The sequence below is a fragment of the Colias philodice genome, chromosome 16 (assembly GCF_061535455.1).
Source record: "Colias philodice isolate Cphi_HAF_F1 chromosome 16, ilColPhil1 Martin Lab GWU primary, whole genome shotgun sequence".
Classification (NCBI taxonomy): Eukaryota; Metazoa; Arthropoda; class Insecta; order Lepidoptera; family Pieridae; genus Colias; species Colias philodice.
In genome coordinates, this window is record NC_143101.1 from 9,935,692 (window position 1) to 9,951,002 (window position 15,311).

The window sequence follows — 15,311 nt, forward strand, 5'->3', positions numbered from 1 at the left end:
ATAGTGGTGCCTAGATGAAAAAAAAAAGGATGAAATAAAAGAAAGGATGAAGTATAAGCCTTTTTTATCTAAAACACAAATAAAATTTATGTTCAATAGCTATTTACAGAAAAGCAAATAGCCTTTTTCGTCAGTAGCGATAATCTTTTCTTCAATGTATACGTATATTCAACATCATTTTTGCAAACAAACATATTTGCCATCACGATTTCATTGTATATAATAAATAGATATATTTGTTAATTATATGCACTGTGTGGATTTAAATATAAAATTAATCAAGTATTTACCCAAATCGAAATTAATAAAAAAACCGTTCTATTTTCAATAATCGTATCTACATGATAATCTTTGAACACAGTGTACGCTAGCTTTGTCACACTAGTGATTGAAGCAATGTTTTATCCCTTTCATTATTTCAATACACGTGTCAAGCAAGTGTCATTAATAAAGAATTGTAAATTGTTATTTTTACTCTTAAACTGTAATAATTTAATATATTTTGCTGTGATATGATATTCCTTTATCTTTCTTTATTTTTTTGCACGAATACGTGCACTTTCTGAACACACATGAAGGCATTTTCGACAACTTTAATGGCACACGCGCTCACTGGGACCGGTGACAATCTGACTGATTGCATTGGTCCCAAATAGGACCAATTCACGGAATCAGTTTTGGTGCGTTGATGACGTATCTACCTCTTGTTTCTATATATAATATCATTGGTACCAGTAATAAAACTTTAGATTTTTTTTTATTTGTTTATTAAAAAAATCTTTACTATTAGATAATTTATCGAGGATATAGCCTTATATTTCTTCATGCTAAGACCAAAAGGAGTGCAGATTTCCCAGTAAAACCGCGGGGAACAGCTAGTATAGAACTATAAGTTATAGAGTACATATAGAATAAATAAATTTGTAGAGATTCAATGTAATTACTATAACTACCTACTTTTATCCAAATCGTTTAAGCCATTTTCACACTATTCAGTACTTAACATGCTAATAGACAAGTTACCGCAATATTAATTTATGCTCCGAATATAATATTTAAAAATATTTGACTCATTATTGATCATACAACAGCTATGCAGACAAAGCCAGGGGAAAAAACTTTCTTACTGTAAAATTCATCCTATGTTTGGGTGTACAACTATTTTATACATATTAAATAACATCAAAATCGGTACAGTAGTTCGTAAAAGCAAAACAGACAGACTTTCGCATCTAATAATGTAGATACCTACTACATAATTCATAATTTACTTTAAATATATTTAACTAGATTTCCGCCCGCGGCTTCGCCCGCGTTTTCAAAGGAAAACCCGCATAGTTCCCGTTCCCGTGGGATTTCCGGGATAAAACCTATCCTATGTGTTATTCTGATGTATAAGCTATATTGTGGTAAAGTTTCATTCAAATCCATTCGATAGTTTTTACGTGAAAGAGTAACAAACATCCATACATCCATACATCCATACATCATTACAAAATTTCGCCTTTATAATATATACTACATTTCCGCCCGCGGCTTCGCCCGCGTTTGCAAAGGAAAACCCGCATAGTTCCCGTTCCCGTGGGATTTCCGGGATAAAACCTATCCTATGTGTTAATCCAAGTTATCCTCTATATGTGTGATAAATTTCATTGTAATCGGTTCAGTAGTTTTTACGTGAAAGAGTAACAAACATCCATACATCCATACATCCATACATCCATACATCCATACATCCTTACAAACTTTCGCCTTTATAATAGTATATGATGAAGATATGAAGATGAAGATGAAGATATGAAGATGAAGATATGAAGATGAAGATGAAGATTTACACACTAATCAATAACCACAATCCCATCAAATTAACATAATATTATTAGGTATGCTTCAAGTAAAATAACTAATTATAATAAACCGAGAAAAAAACTTGTACCACCAAAATTCTAACGATTTGACTATACATAGTTAATATATCTATATTTGGATCGGGCAACACATGACGAGGTGGCCGAGTGGTTAAGGCGTTGGACTGCTAATCCAATGTGCTCTGCACGCGTGGGTTCGAATCCCATCCTCGTCGATATTTTTTTTTTATTTATTTAATGCATATTTTTATAGTATTTGCTATTTTAATTTCATAAGATAACAAGTATTGTTATTGCTTGATAGTTCAATTTGTTATTTAATAGATCTCGAGCAGTGAATCTTATGTAGTGTAAACCAAAATATTGGTTATCTTTTTTAAAATATAATAATGATTAATTAATCGTATGAAATAAACTCCACACTAAGTAATTTTTCAAAGCCGAAATTCTTGTTTTTTTTCAAAACTTGTTGATTAGGTCACTCAAAAAATATTAATGAGCGATAGAGTCCGCTTCTTTTTCGACATTCGAACTTAACATGGATCAAATTTATATGAGTGTATTAATGTTTGATAAAAATATATTTGATTTTCTTATATGTAATTCAAATTATTAACGGATGACTTTACATGGATAGTGGATACAATTATTTAAGTAAAGCAGCGGCTATCCATCTATCGTTAGTCTTTACCTCATATAAATACGTAAAGATTCATATTAGCAGAGTTATTTCTGAAATCTAAACACCCTGTTAAATTAATGATACTCTACCTATATCGTGACATTTATTTCCGAACGGAAAAGCAAGTGTCAACGGAACACTCGAGAACTGTCAAAATTTAAACACACACCCTGCCACACTCAGAGGAATAAACCCTCAGAATAAACCTATAGAGTTCTTATATTGAGACAGAACAAAATACATATTTTCTAATCTACTTACTCTTAGTCAATAACAGCATAAGTCAGATTGAGATAGCGATAGAGTATCTGCACTGTCTTCAAATGTAGCGCGCCGGCAGTCAGTTTGTTTTCCAACCAGCTGGTGGGCTCAGTGCGTCAAGTGTTTTTAACGAAATATTTAGAAAATATAAAGTGTATAGTGTTTCTTTTTATTTGTCAGTGTGCTAAAATGACTATTGTATGTTTAGCTACCGGCTATTACTAGTCGAATGGGAGTTTTGGATGAAAACAATGAAAAAATATCTTTCCATCGGTAAGTGATTTTCAGCAAATTGATAAATATTTATGTTCTAACCCTATTTGAAGGTTTTATCAAGCGCTTTTTTATAAGTTTATGTTGTAACTGTAACATTTACCCACTTTATGGGGTTGTGGAATACAAAAGAATTAAATAATTTTTAAAAAATGTCACAATATTATCAAGTTTGGCATTTTGTTTACCACCGTAGTGTTGTAACACATGTAGCGTATATTATCGATTTATGACAAAAAATCTATTTCATATTAACGTTGATTTATTTATTTTGTTTCTTATATCAGATTTATATGTAGTTGTTGTTGCAAATAATAGATGTAAATTTTCTACAGCAGGAAAATAAAAAATACCACGTGGTTGTTTTATTTGACTTATCTGTTTAGTTTGTTGTTTCTCTTTTAGTTTAGATTATTAATAAATTCATTTTGTTTTAGATTTCCAGAGCTAAATAAAAAATGGGTATAAAACATGAGACGTGTAGATTGGACGCCGTCGAAATTTGCTAGATTGTGTTCACTGCATTTCGAGCCTGCGTGTTATCAAGATGGATACTCTAGAAGAATTGTGCAATCTTACGCTTACGTTTTTTTTTTGTTCCTTTAGATAATAAATACATTTGTGTGTGAGTGAATTTTTATTTGGAAATTTTTTTACACATTTACTTTAAATGTGTAACTATGTGAAAATTAAACGGTTGATTAAATGACAGTTCTCATAGATGAGAAACTACTATTGAAATACATACTTAATATACATGCGTTTTCAAAGAAAAACCCGCATAGTTCCCATTCCTGTGGGATTTACGGGATCAAAAGTAATTTTTCCAAATTTCATTGTAATCGGTTTAGTAGTATTCGCGTGAAAGAGTAACAAACATCCATCCTCACAAACTTTCGCTTTATTAGTAGGATGTAAGGAAAATGTTTTCTTTAAGACTGTCCTTTTATGAACTTGTTAAAATTCATGCTGACTGTGCCTTTCTCCTCACTCCTTTAACTTTATCATCATTTCCATCTTTATTTTAAATTAGTTACATTTCAAGTTTTAAAATTTATTTTAAAATATACTAGCTTTCCGCCCGCGTTTTTAAAGAAAATCCCGCACAGTTCCCGTTCAGTGGGATTTCCGGTATAAAACCTATCCTATGTGTGTATATACAAAATTTCATTGTAATCGGTTCAGCAGTGAAAGAGAAAGTTATCCATTCTCGCATAATTTCGCATTTATTATATTCGTAGGATTAAACAAATAATGTATTCAACTGAAATTAATGTTTAATTTTGTTTTATTTTTTATTATTTATTATTTCATGAAACCGTAAATGCAAAATGCATTCACGATTTTATCGATTGAAGCACATCCCATCACTATCACCTTCTATCTATCTAAATACGTACCTATAGTAAAAATGGTGCCATGACTATGTTGAAACGTAGCTTGTAGTCTATAGCGATCTCATTCTTTCATACGACGTTTTCTTTAGATAGAGAGAAACACATATATGTAAATTGTATACGCTCGATACAAGTACTCTATAGGTTTATTCCTCTGAGCTGCCACATAATTCAACAGGCATAGACAAAACGAACTCGCATAATTCTTATAATACGCGATGCTTTTCAATTTGACACTGACAAGAAGTCGTTGCCTAAACAAAAAAAAATAAACAAAAAATAAAATTAATAGCTTCATTTGATTGTGACACGTCGCACCGACAAGACGTGTGTATTTACGAATAATTTAGTAGCGTTCCGAGTGATATTGTGAATAAAAAATGAATCTATACCGGGGTTTATTGTATCAATTTTTACGCTCGCGTGATATCATGTTGTTTGAGGGCTCATTTGAATTGATTTGATTTACTTATTTATTAGCTTGGAAATGGGTTAATCATCATTTTTCGTATATATTCAATTTGAATACATTAGTGGTTGTTGATGTGATGAATATTACACAATTTTATGTTTACATTATAAAGAAGTTAATGCTCGTGGCCTTCCTTCGTTATTAATTATTGTTACGAGAAACATTAAGTCACCCAATTATATTTATTGCATTTGCATGTCAAGTTGTTTGTTCGTAATGGGCTCCTAAACCAATAAACCGATTTTTGATGAGAATTTTGCTCAGTTTTTCTGAAATTTTTTTTCTTTACATGAAATACATTGTATCTTAATTACGATAAAATATAACTATTACCCGGTCAGAGCCAAGACGAGCGGCTTGTTTTAATTCTAGTCTAGATACAGTTTCAACAACATACACAGCGAAAACTCGTATATTCCAAAACCTAGTCGGAATACGTGTAATTTTGGATTTTGATTAACTCGCAGGTTCGCAACGTGAAACGCAATCAAAAGACTCGAATATCAAAGGGTTTATTACAACCAAAAAACCGATTTCAGCTCCTTATGTTGCGATATACGTCCATTGATTTAGAATCCACTAAATCTGGACAAACGTTCATAAATACAGAATTTCTATATTTACGCGATGTGTTGGGTTGAAGTCAGGGTTGCCAGCTTATTTATTTAGTTGTATAAGTGCTGAAATATCTGGAAAGTCTTTCGTCATATTGTATTCAGAAACGTTATGTGTAAGATTAAGTTGCTTTGAGCCAATTTATTATATTCAATAAGGCACTAGACTTCAGTAAGAATCAGTTTGTTAAAAGTTTAATAATTTCGGCTTACTGACATTATACTAAATACTCTACGATTATGAGGTTTATACTCCTAAATTTTTTTGACGTGACAACGTCTTAAATTAGGTTGCGACTGGGAGTCACTTATGAAAAAGTGTAACGCTCGGTAACGTTACGATGAGTCACCGAACGAGAGAGAGGCCCGCCGAATGCCTTGCGTCTCTCTCCCACTCAACTATGATCGAGAAAAAGACGTTGTCACGTAAAATCTTCGCCCGTAAAACCGACTTTACAGGCAACCATTTTTTTGACGTGACAACGTCTTAAATTAGGTTGCGGCTGGGAGTCACTTATGAAAAAGTGTAACGCTCGGTAACGTTACGATGAGTCACCGAACGAGAGAGAGGCCCGCCGAATGCCTTGCGTCTCTCTCCCACTCAACTATGATCGTTGTCACGTAAAATCTTCGCCCGTAAAACCGACTTTACAGGCAACCATTTTTTTTTAATTACCTGTAACTGTAAGTGACAACCCTAACGCTTACTATTATTCATCGTAAATCGCTCTTATTTTCGGTGATGTTTACGCGATTTCGGATAGAATTAACCCAGTTATTTTGGAATGAATCGTATTTCTTACGGATTATGATATAATTTGAAATACTCTATTTTTAACCGTTTAAAACCATTTTCAAGCTGCATTATGGAAGATTCTCAAACAAATATTGCTGGAATAATAAAAGATGCAATTATTTTGCAGAAAATGTCCTTACGTAATAGTCTATACTAATATTATAAAGAGGAAAGGTTTGTATGTATGTATGTATGTATGGTTTTCACGCATAAACTACAGGACCGATTTTGATGAAATTTGGCACAGATAATCTTTAGACCCTGAGAAAGAACATAGGCTACCTTTTATTGCGAAATATGTACCACGGGCGAAGCCGGGGCGGACCGCTAGTTTACAATATAACAGTTTTTAGTGGCTCATTTATAAACAAACATTTCTAATTATCGATATCGAATACAGGGCATTAGGTACTTCCACATGCTCTAGTTCATGATCACAGTTCACGAAAAACCTGTGATTCCATTAGACCATTATTACAAGAAAATTAGTAATTCCATTCCCAATACTGAATTACCAAGTAATCAGCAGTTCAACGGGATTCATTAATATCGTAGTAGTACCGGAATTGTTTATTTTATTTTTAGATGTTTGGCTGTGTCCGGCTTACAGGAATTTAATTTCGACTAACTCGATTCGGATACTATGTGCCAGTGGTTCTCAAGTGCGATACACCTCCAAAGTTTGTCGTTTAACTAAAGGACATGTTAATTATTAGACAGTGTTTAATTTTATTTATTGAGCCCTTATTATTCCATGACATTTCAACACAGATTACAACAAAGTTACGCTTAAGAAGATAATATTGATATTAATAATGTAATTCGGATAAATGCCCTGGCACCTTTCGGGTATAGGCCTCCTCCAACTGTCCCCATTTCCTCCTGTTGCCAGCTGCCTTCATCCAGTCTCTTCCCGTCAATTGCAGAATATCATCAACCTAGTATTTGTATTCTCTTTGCATCAACCCAGTGAGCCTTTGATCTGCCCTTCTGCCCCCTGTTTAATTATACACCTTCATAATGAAGTACCTCCTTTGTGAGCTTTTAGAGAAGTATTTCTTCCATTCCCAGAACTGTGGAGAAAAAAAGAAACAATACCAATATAAAAAAGCATAGAATGGTTATATAGTGTTTAGTTTAACACCTTCATAATGGAGTGTTTGAGCTTATAATGAGGTGTATTTGTTCCATACCCATAACTGAAAATTAAAGAAGACAACAGAGGAGTTTGTGGTAATTGAAAAAAACATGCATGTTATATGTGAAAAATTGTAAATATATTTTCTAAAAGCACTCCTTTCAAACATTTTATCATAAATAATTAGTAGCTCACATTTTATTATTAGCTTCTCGAGTAGCAATCATTAATATAATATAATATAATATTATATATGTAACTCAAAACCTTGGGTACGCCACCGAAACTTTGAGAACCGATGTCCCATTCTAATGAGATTTCAGTCGGAATTGCGAAGGTCATTTTGTTTGTTAAAATTACTCTTTGACATCGTTGATTTTGATAGTGCAAAAAGTTTAATTCTGTTTGCTAGTGTAGTTTACGATTCTGTATCTGTAGGGTACTTGAATCTGCCATTGAGATGTTGAGTGCTCGTGGACAAAGTCAAGAGGCGTGTTTAATATGGGTTAGTATAGGGACTGTAATTAGTGTTCTTTTGGCGATGTTTGAGAACTTTAGACTGGCCATTGAGTAGGACGGGGTATAGTTTAGTATTCGGAATGTTATTTTGTTAATAATAACAGGCTTGTTTTTATTTGCATAATCATCGAATATTATTTGGTATTGTTTCTTAAATGAGAGAAGGAGAATGTCTAAATTTTGGATTGGATATAGAGATTACAGATATCAGTAGGTAGGTCCGTAGGTATTTGAATGTGTAATATGCACATGAAAATTGCGTAAGCTGTTTTGTCGTTATTTGTATGTATTTATGTATGGTTTTCACGCATAAACTACTGGACCGATTTTGATGAAATTTGGCACAGATAATCTTTAGACCCTGAGAAAGAACATAGGCTACCTTTTATTGCGAAATATGTACCACGGGCGAAGCCAGGGCGGACTGCTAGTGTGTAATAATTCGGAATTAATGAACGTACAAATTGATACAATCGATGTATATTTAATAGTTGGGATCTACATTTCACAAATAAATCTATACAGAACTATATTTTAAAACATGTTCTCAGAATAAAAATTACGATCAAATCAAACACCACTTACAGGGAGCAATAATACAAGTGCAATTGTGCAATTGCAGTTCAATGACCTCGTACACACCTCACACTAGATTACACCAAATTATCTAATAATAAGCAATGAGTACTGCGTAGTACTCATTGCTTGCACTGTATCGTTAGTACTAATTTAGAATTAAATTAGATAGTTGACTGTATGCTCCTTTGGTTTGTTTCCTTGCACTTTGAGTTGAATGAGGAATATACTTTTAATAGGTCACATAGTATAAAACAAAGTCGCTTTCTCTGTCCCTATGTCCCTATGTATGCTTAAATCTTTAAAACTACGCAACGGATTTTGATACGGTTTTTTTTAATAGATAGAGTGATTCAAGAGGAAGGTTTTAGTATATAATTTATTATGTTTTAGACAAAGCGGGCGAAGCCGCGGGCGGTAAGCTAGTAAGTGTATAAATAAACCATCTATACTTACTATATTATATTATTAATATTATAAAGCTGAAGAGTTTGTTTTTAGATGGAGACTGGGGAACTACGGGTCCGATTTGAAAAATTATTTCGGTGTTAGATAGCCCACTTATTGAGGAAGGCTATAGGCTATCATCACGCTAAGACAACAGAAGCGTACCTATCAATGCGGGTAAAACCGCGCGGAACTGCAGATAAAATATTTCGATGATTAAAAAATGATATTTTAAACTCGCATTTGTCTTAGCTTGATGATTTATATAGCATAGTCTTAAGCATAGTCTCCTCGATAAAGTGGCTATCCTACACTAAAAGAATTTTTGCAATCCGTTAAGTACTTTCTAAGACATACCTACATTTTTTTTAATTTGCGGTCCATAGAAAACATAATAAATAAATATAAATATATTCAGGACAATTTTCACACACGGCACGGTCTGATCCCATACTAAGCTTTCGCTTGTGTTATGGAAACCAGATGGCTGATAAACATACATATATAATTTTGAATAAATACATAGATAGATAATTAACACCCAGACACAGAGCAAACATCTATGTTCATCCCACAAATATTTGCCCCGGGTGGGAATCGAACCCACGAACTCTGGCTTGGAAGGCAGGGCCACTACCAACCAAGCCAACTGGTAAGTCCCATACATAACATAAATAACATTTAAATATATTACAAATTAATTACTCAAATACCATCTTCTCAATACTTGACAAAAATTAACGATAATACACCACTTATCACTAAATAAACGATGTTAATTGCATATGTTTAATTCTATTTGCATAACGAAATTATGTTAGCACAGTTAATACGATATTATACAAATGAAAGGATACTATTAGTGGGATATATGTTTACAAAAGGGGTATATTAGACACACACATTTCTATAAGAAGCTATATTATAGTGTCTGAATCACGCAAGTGAAATGTTTTCGTCACACCAGACTACATAATTTACATAAAGAAAATAAAACGCTTTCAAAAAGCCAGTACTAAACAAAATTTAAATGGTACCAATCGGAAGACACTACTAGTTTTCAAAAAAAAATAATCATCAAAATCGGTCCACACAGTCGAAAATTCTAAGTAAACAAACCCAAAAGAAAATACAGTCGATTTGAGAACTTTCTTTTTGACGTCGGTTGAAAATAGGGTGGATCCTTTTTCAGTTCGTAAAAAATACTCAAAAATTCTTCCATTTTCCTCTTTACAATATAAGTTTAAATCCATTCACATTTCTAATGATAAAATAATGATAATTTAAAAACCAATAAATCACGATCCAATCTAATATATATTATATAAATATTTCATTTCATTTCTATTTCCTCCAAAAAAGGGTTGGTATAAAGATGAGAGCTAGACTAAGTCTAGACATGGCACAGACGGTGACTTCCTTTACCTACGTAATTACTGTCTGACACTATGTTTGCCCTGTGGTTGTGCTTACATGGTATGGTGTGAATAGATAGTTTAGTTAGATGGTTAGAATAAAAACTATGGTTATTTATTTGAATTGGAAATAAAGATGAATTAAAGCAGGATTAATTCATTATAAAAATTATGCTACTAAGCTTTTCATATTTATTTAATTTTTAGTAGTTATCAAAGTTTTCTTTACATACAAAAGTTTTTCAAAATCTCTCTTCATAAATAACAAATCGACATCCTCGTTTTTAAATCATAATTGCCTTATACCTACTCCATTGAAATGTTACATTTTTTAGGCCTAACCTTGCATTTTTTAGAGGACGCAATTTTATGTTTTTGATGTGTAGGGGGGGTCAGTGAGTAGCTAAAACCAAGTTTGTGGGGTTGCCACCCTTGTCCCACGGCCGCCATCTTGAAAATAGCGGTTGAAATGGTTTTTACGATATATCTCTTAAACTATTTATCTGATAAAAAAAATTGTTAGCATTATTTGTTGCAAATTATATCTGTGCCTCCAGTGAATAAGGGAGTAAGACGAGTTATTCCCTTTGGTTTTTATTGCACCATTGGATTCAGCTCGTCAAAATACACAACATATCAAAAGGTCATATCTCTAGCTGCGTCCTAACCCATTTTTTCGAATGACCCAAACGGTATAAGTAGGTGTGATTAACGGTATAAGTTACCTTATCCATCATTTTAGGCAATCGCAAAGGAACTATTCGTCTCGAGTCAAAAGTACCCACGAACACAAAGACGTATGTGTATTTATACTTTTTCAATAAAGACTTAATTCATTTTGTTCCATCAGTCCTAACACTATTTTAGTATAAACGCATTTGTGTCATTTTTCTAACATGAGCATAAAGGAACAACTCTTTTAGTGTCATTGGTTCAAGTGACGACATGAGACAGTTTGGCATTAATGCCGTGTTGCTATTGGTCTATTTGAATACCTACTGCACGGAAACAACACAAACTAGAGTGCGTTTCACGAAAGAGTTCCCCTGCCGTTATGTTGGCGTACCTGACTGTCAAAAACGAAAATATTTTTTTTAATCAAAAATGACAGAGAAAATATTCTCCTTTCTTCCTAGCCTTATCCCGTATCTTACGGGGTCGGCTGCCTAGAAAGGAGAATATTTTCTCTGTCATTTTTGATTAAAAAAAATATTTTCGTTTTTGACAGTCAGGCACTCTAGTCCTTATTATTTTTCAATCGTTTTTTCAATAAATCTGCAACAACAAATCTTTATATTTTTTAATAAAGGTATTTATCAGTTAACTTGGGATACTAATATATTTCTATGGAAATTAACTATTTTTTTCAATAGATATTAAAATTACAGCACATTATGTGCATTTAATGATATTATACACTTTGTTAAATTGAATCATCTAAAAAAAGCCAACAAAAATGTTAAACTTATATTTTCTTCTTATAATTGGGTATGGGTAAGTTTTTAAAAAATAACTAGTTTTTAATCTTTTTTAAAAAAAATAATCTAACTACAATAATACTATCCATACTAATATTATAAATGCGAAAGTAACTCTGTCTGTCTGTCTGTCTGTTACTCAATCACGCCTAAACTACTGAACCAATTTGCATGAAATTTGGTATGAAGATATTTTGATACCCGAGAAAGGACATAGGCTACCTTTTATTGCGAAATAATATGTACCACAGGCGAAGCCGGGGCGGACCTCTAGTAGTCTATAATAGTCGCATTACCAGTCTTGACAATTATGAATATTGTGTTCTCCGCATATAGCGTTTTAGCCACTGTGCTTTGGTAATTTGCCTTTTTTATAGGAAAAAAATCCGCAATATCGATACTTCTTTGGTCCTGCATTTTCGTAAACATATTATGGATACTCTGGTACCACATATTTTGAAAAAATTGGGCTATTGTCACGTAGAGTCTCTTCAAAGTGCGTGCCACAAGGCGTATTTGCATCCAAGGCACCTTCAAATCTGTGCTTAATTTTTTCATAAAATCTTTGCGGCTCATTGTATTTTCTTTATTTATCTACATTATTTTGATATTATATGATATAGAAATTGTTAAAATTCCATATCATGCCGTAATATCGCCACTGACCACCTATAACTTTTCCTGTAACTGAACATACAGGAATATGGTTTTCGGGCTTCTCATCTCTTTATAGTGCTTGTATCCTCAATGTATACCACCATGACATATTCGGTTTTACTCCGGACAACATCTTCAGCCACCCAATCCCCTTGCTTGGAGTCCAAATCCAGCGGAGGACAATAATCGTCATTTACTAAAATTGAAGGTTTTTCATCCTAGTATAAAAGTTGTCTGGATCCCATTTTATACTTATTCTATAGTAAGTATTTATAATAAATACTATATCATGTGAAACGTGACTTAGAAAAAAATATTCAAATAAATCACAAAATAAAAGTTTGTAACAATCTTAAAAGTTACGAAAAGCCCAATTATACGTCAAAATGACGCACAACATCCTCTTTACAACAAAATGGCGGAATTTACCGGGATGAGCCAACTATGTACTGCTAGGGTCGACGGCTAATAAGTTGGTTCTGGATTTTGCAGCGATTCGATGGTTAATATAGAAGAGAACATACGTCAAATTTACGTAGATTGGACTTCTAGGGCCAAAGGCAGAAATACCTAAATGTTGTTTTATTTGTATTATCTAATAACGATAAAAAACCCGTTGATTTCATTCGTTTTTCAAGCTACGTGCATAGTTTTTCCACTTAAAGGCCTCAATTGAGTCATAAAGTACACAAATTTCAAGCATAATAAGTCACATCATTTCTATAAAACCAAAACTGCCTATAATATAAGTCGTGTTGTGCGATTATGAACATAGTGCATATGGGCATAAGTCGTTATATTGCAAAGAGTAAAAAAAAAATTATGTGAATACATTGAGTTATTCCATGAAGTACTCGTTCATAAGGCCACAACTACAAAAAAACATGAAAAAAATATATTTACAGGGTTGTTACATTATGTGTTCATATGTAAAACTATAGTCTAATGTCATATCTTACCCATACAAGCTTAAAATTTTGAATTTATAAAGATTTAGTAATGATATATAGTTTTTTGTCTCTCCTGAAAAGTGCTGTTTTTGAGTTATTCCCTTATTCACTGGAGGCACAGATATTTTCTACAACTTTTGTCCAGTAACTTTTTGTCGTGGAACTATAAATAAAAAAGTTATAAGCGAAAGCCGAAAACGTTCAGAAATTAGAGCTTTTTATATTTTTCAATAAAACTTTTTTTTATCATTTTACGAAGAAATGATATCAGACCATTTTTGTAGATTGTTTTTCTAGGAACAACTTTTATATACAACATTTTTTCATTACGTCAATAGCTAAGGTTTTACAGCGCTCTGAAGTGAGTACTATTGCACGCCTCATAAGCGAAGCGTTGAGGTGGGTACTACTGTCACTTCGCGCAAAACATCTGATTTTTCAAACTTAAAATGTCTTTATGTATCATACATTGCACTTGTAAGATAATACATACACACACGTATTAAGAAAAAACACTATTTTTAACGTTCATGATATTTTTGATGTCATTTTTGTTATTTAAACTAGTTAAAAAACAGTTTAAAAAAGTTCTGTCTTGGACGTCCGTGTGTCTGTATGTGCGGATCCTTTTTCTTGTTAACACGATAGCGACCGAAATACTTTACTAATCGAGTCTTTTTTTTTCTCTTACGCTTGAGTATGCTCAGGAATAGAACCCTTTCATTTTTCAGGGTCTGATTCGATGTGGTTTAATTGTTATTAAATAAACAAAAATAATAATTAATAAATATTTATAAAAAAAAAAATTATGAGGCGTGCACTTTTGGATTTTCCAAATTATTTTTCAGTACTCCTAACTATACATATAATGGCTATTGGCTCTTTTCCCAGACTCCAGAACAATGGAAGCACACTGCAGAACATTTCAGCCCTGCTTTTCGACGTAAAAAAAACGCGCTTCCAGACTTCAAGTCAGTTCAGTCAATAATTAATTATTAATAATATTGCAAAATTAATTATTAATTATTAAAAATATTAAAAACAATTACTGATGACAAATTATTATTAGTACACACATAATATATGTATACTGTATAGTTATGAGTACTGAAAAATAGTACTCACTTCGGAGCGCTGTAAAATCTTAGCTATTTACTTAATGAAAAAATGTTGTATATAAAAGTTGTTCCTCAAAAAACAATCTACAATAATGGTCTGATATCATTTCTTCGTAAAATGATAAAAAAAAGTTTTATTGAAAAATATAAATATCTCTAATTTCTGAACATTTTCGCTTATAACTTTTTTATTTATAGTTCTACGACAAAAAGTTACTGGACCAAAGTTGTAGAGAATTTAATTTTCAACAAACAATGTTAACAATTTTTTTTATCAAATAAATAGTTAAAGAGATATATCGTAAAAACCATATCAACCGCTATTTTCAAGATGGCGGCCGTGGGACAAGGGTGGCGACCCCACAAACTTGGTGATAGCTTCACACTGAACCCCCCTACACATCAAAAAAATAAAATTGCGTCCTCTAAAAAATGCAACCCCAAATGTAACTTTTCAATGGAATATTAGGAATTTGAAAGTTGGAAATATATTTTATTCAAATAATTGACAAGAACATTGTCAAAACGCAAACATTCCGAGAAACTCACAATTACTTCATGTAACAATAACGGGTAAAAGCGAGCGGTATGAATATTAAAAGGGTTCCGTCGAAAGTAAGAAAAAATAATTTGGAAAATCCAAAAGTGCA

General features: G+C 32.5%; 1 long non-coding RNA gene and 1 other non-coding gene across 2 annotated transcripts; both read left to right on the forward strand.

Moving 5' to 3' along the window:
• The first annotated feature begins 2,001 nt into the window (after positions 1-2,001).
• On the forward strand, positions 2,002-2,083 carry TRNAS-GCU (transfer RNA serine (anticodon GCU)). The gene has a single exon. It is a non-coding gene; the product is annotated as a tRNA-Ser (tRNA).
• Positions 2,084-2,767: 684 nt separating this feature from the next.
• LOC149481937 (uncharacterized) lies at positions 2,768-3,713 on the forward strand. Its single transcript, XR_016316825.1, has 2 exons — positions 2,768-3,084; positions 3,522-3,713. It is a non-coding gene; the product is annotated as an uncharacterized LOC149481937 (long non-coding RNA).
• The last annotated feature ends 11,598 nt before the right edge of the window (positions 3,714-15,311 follow it).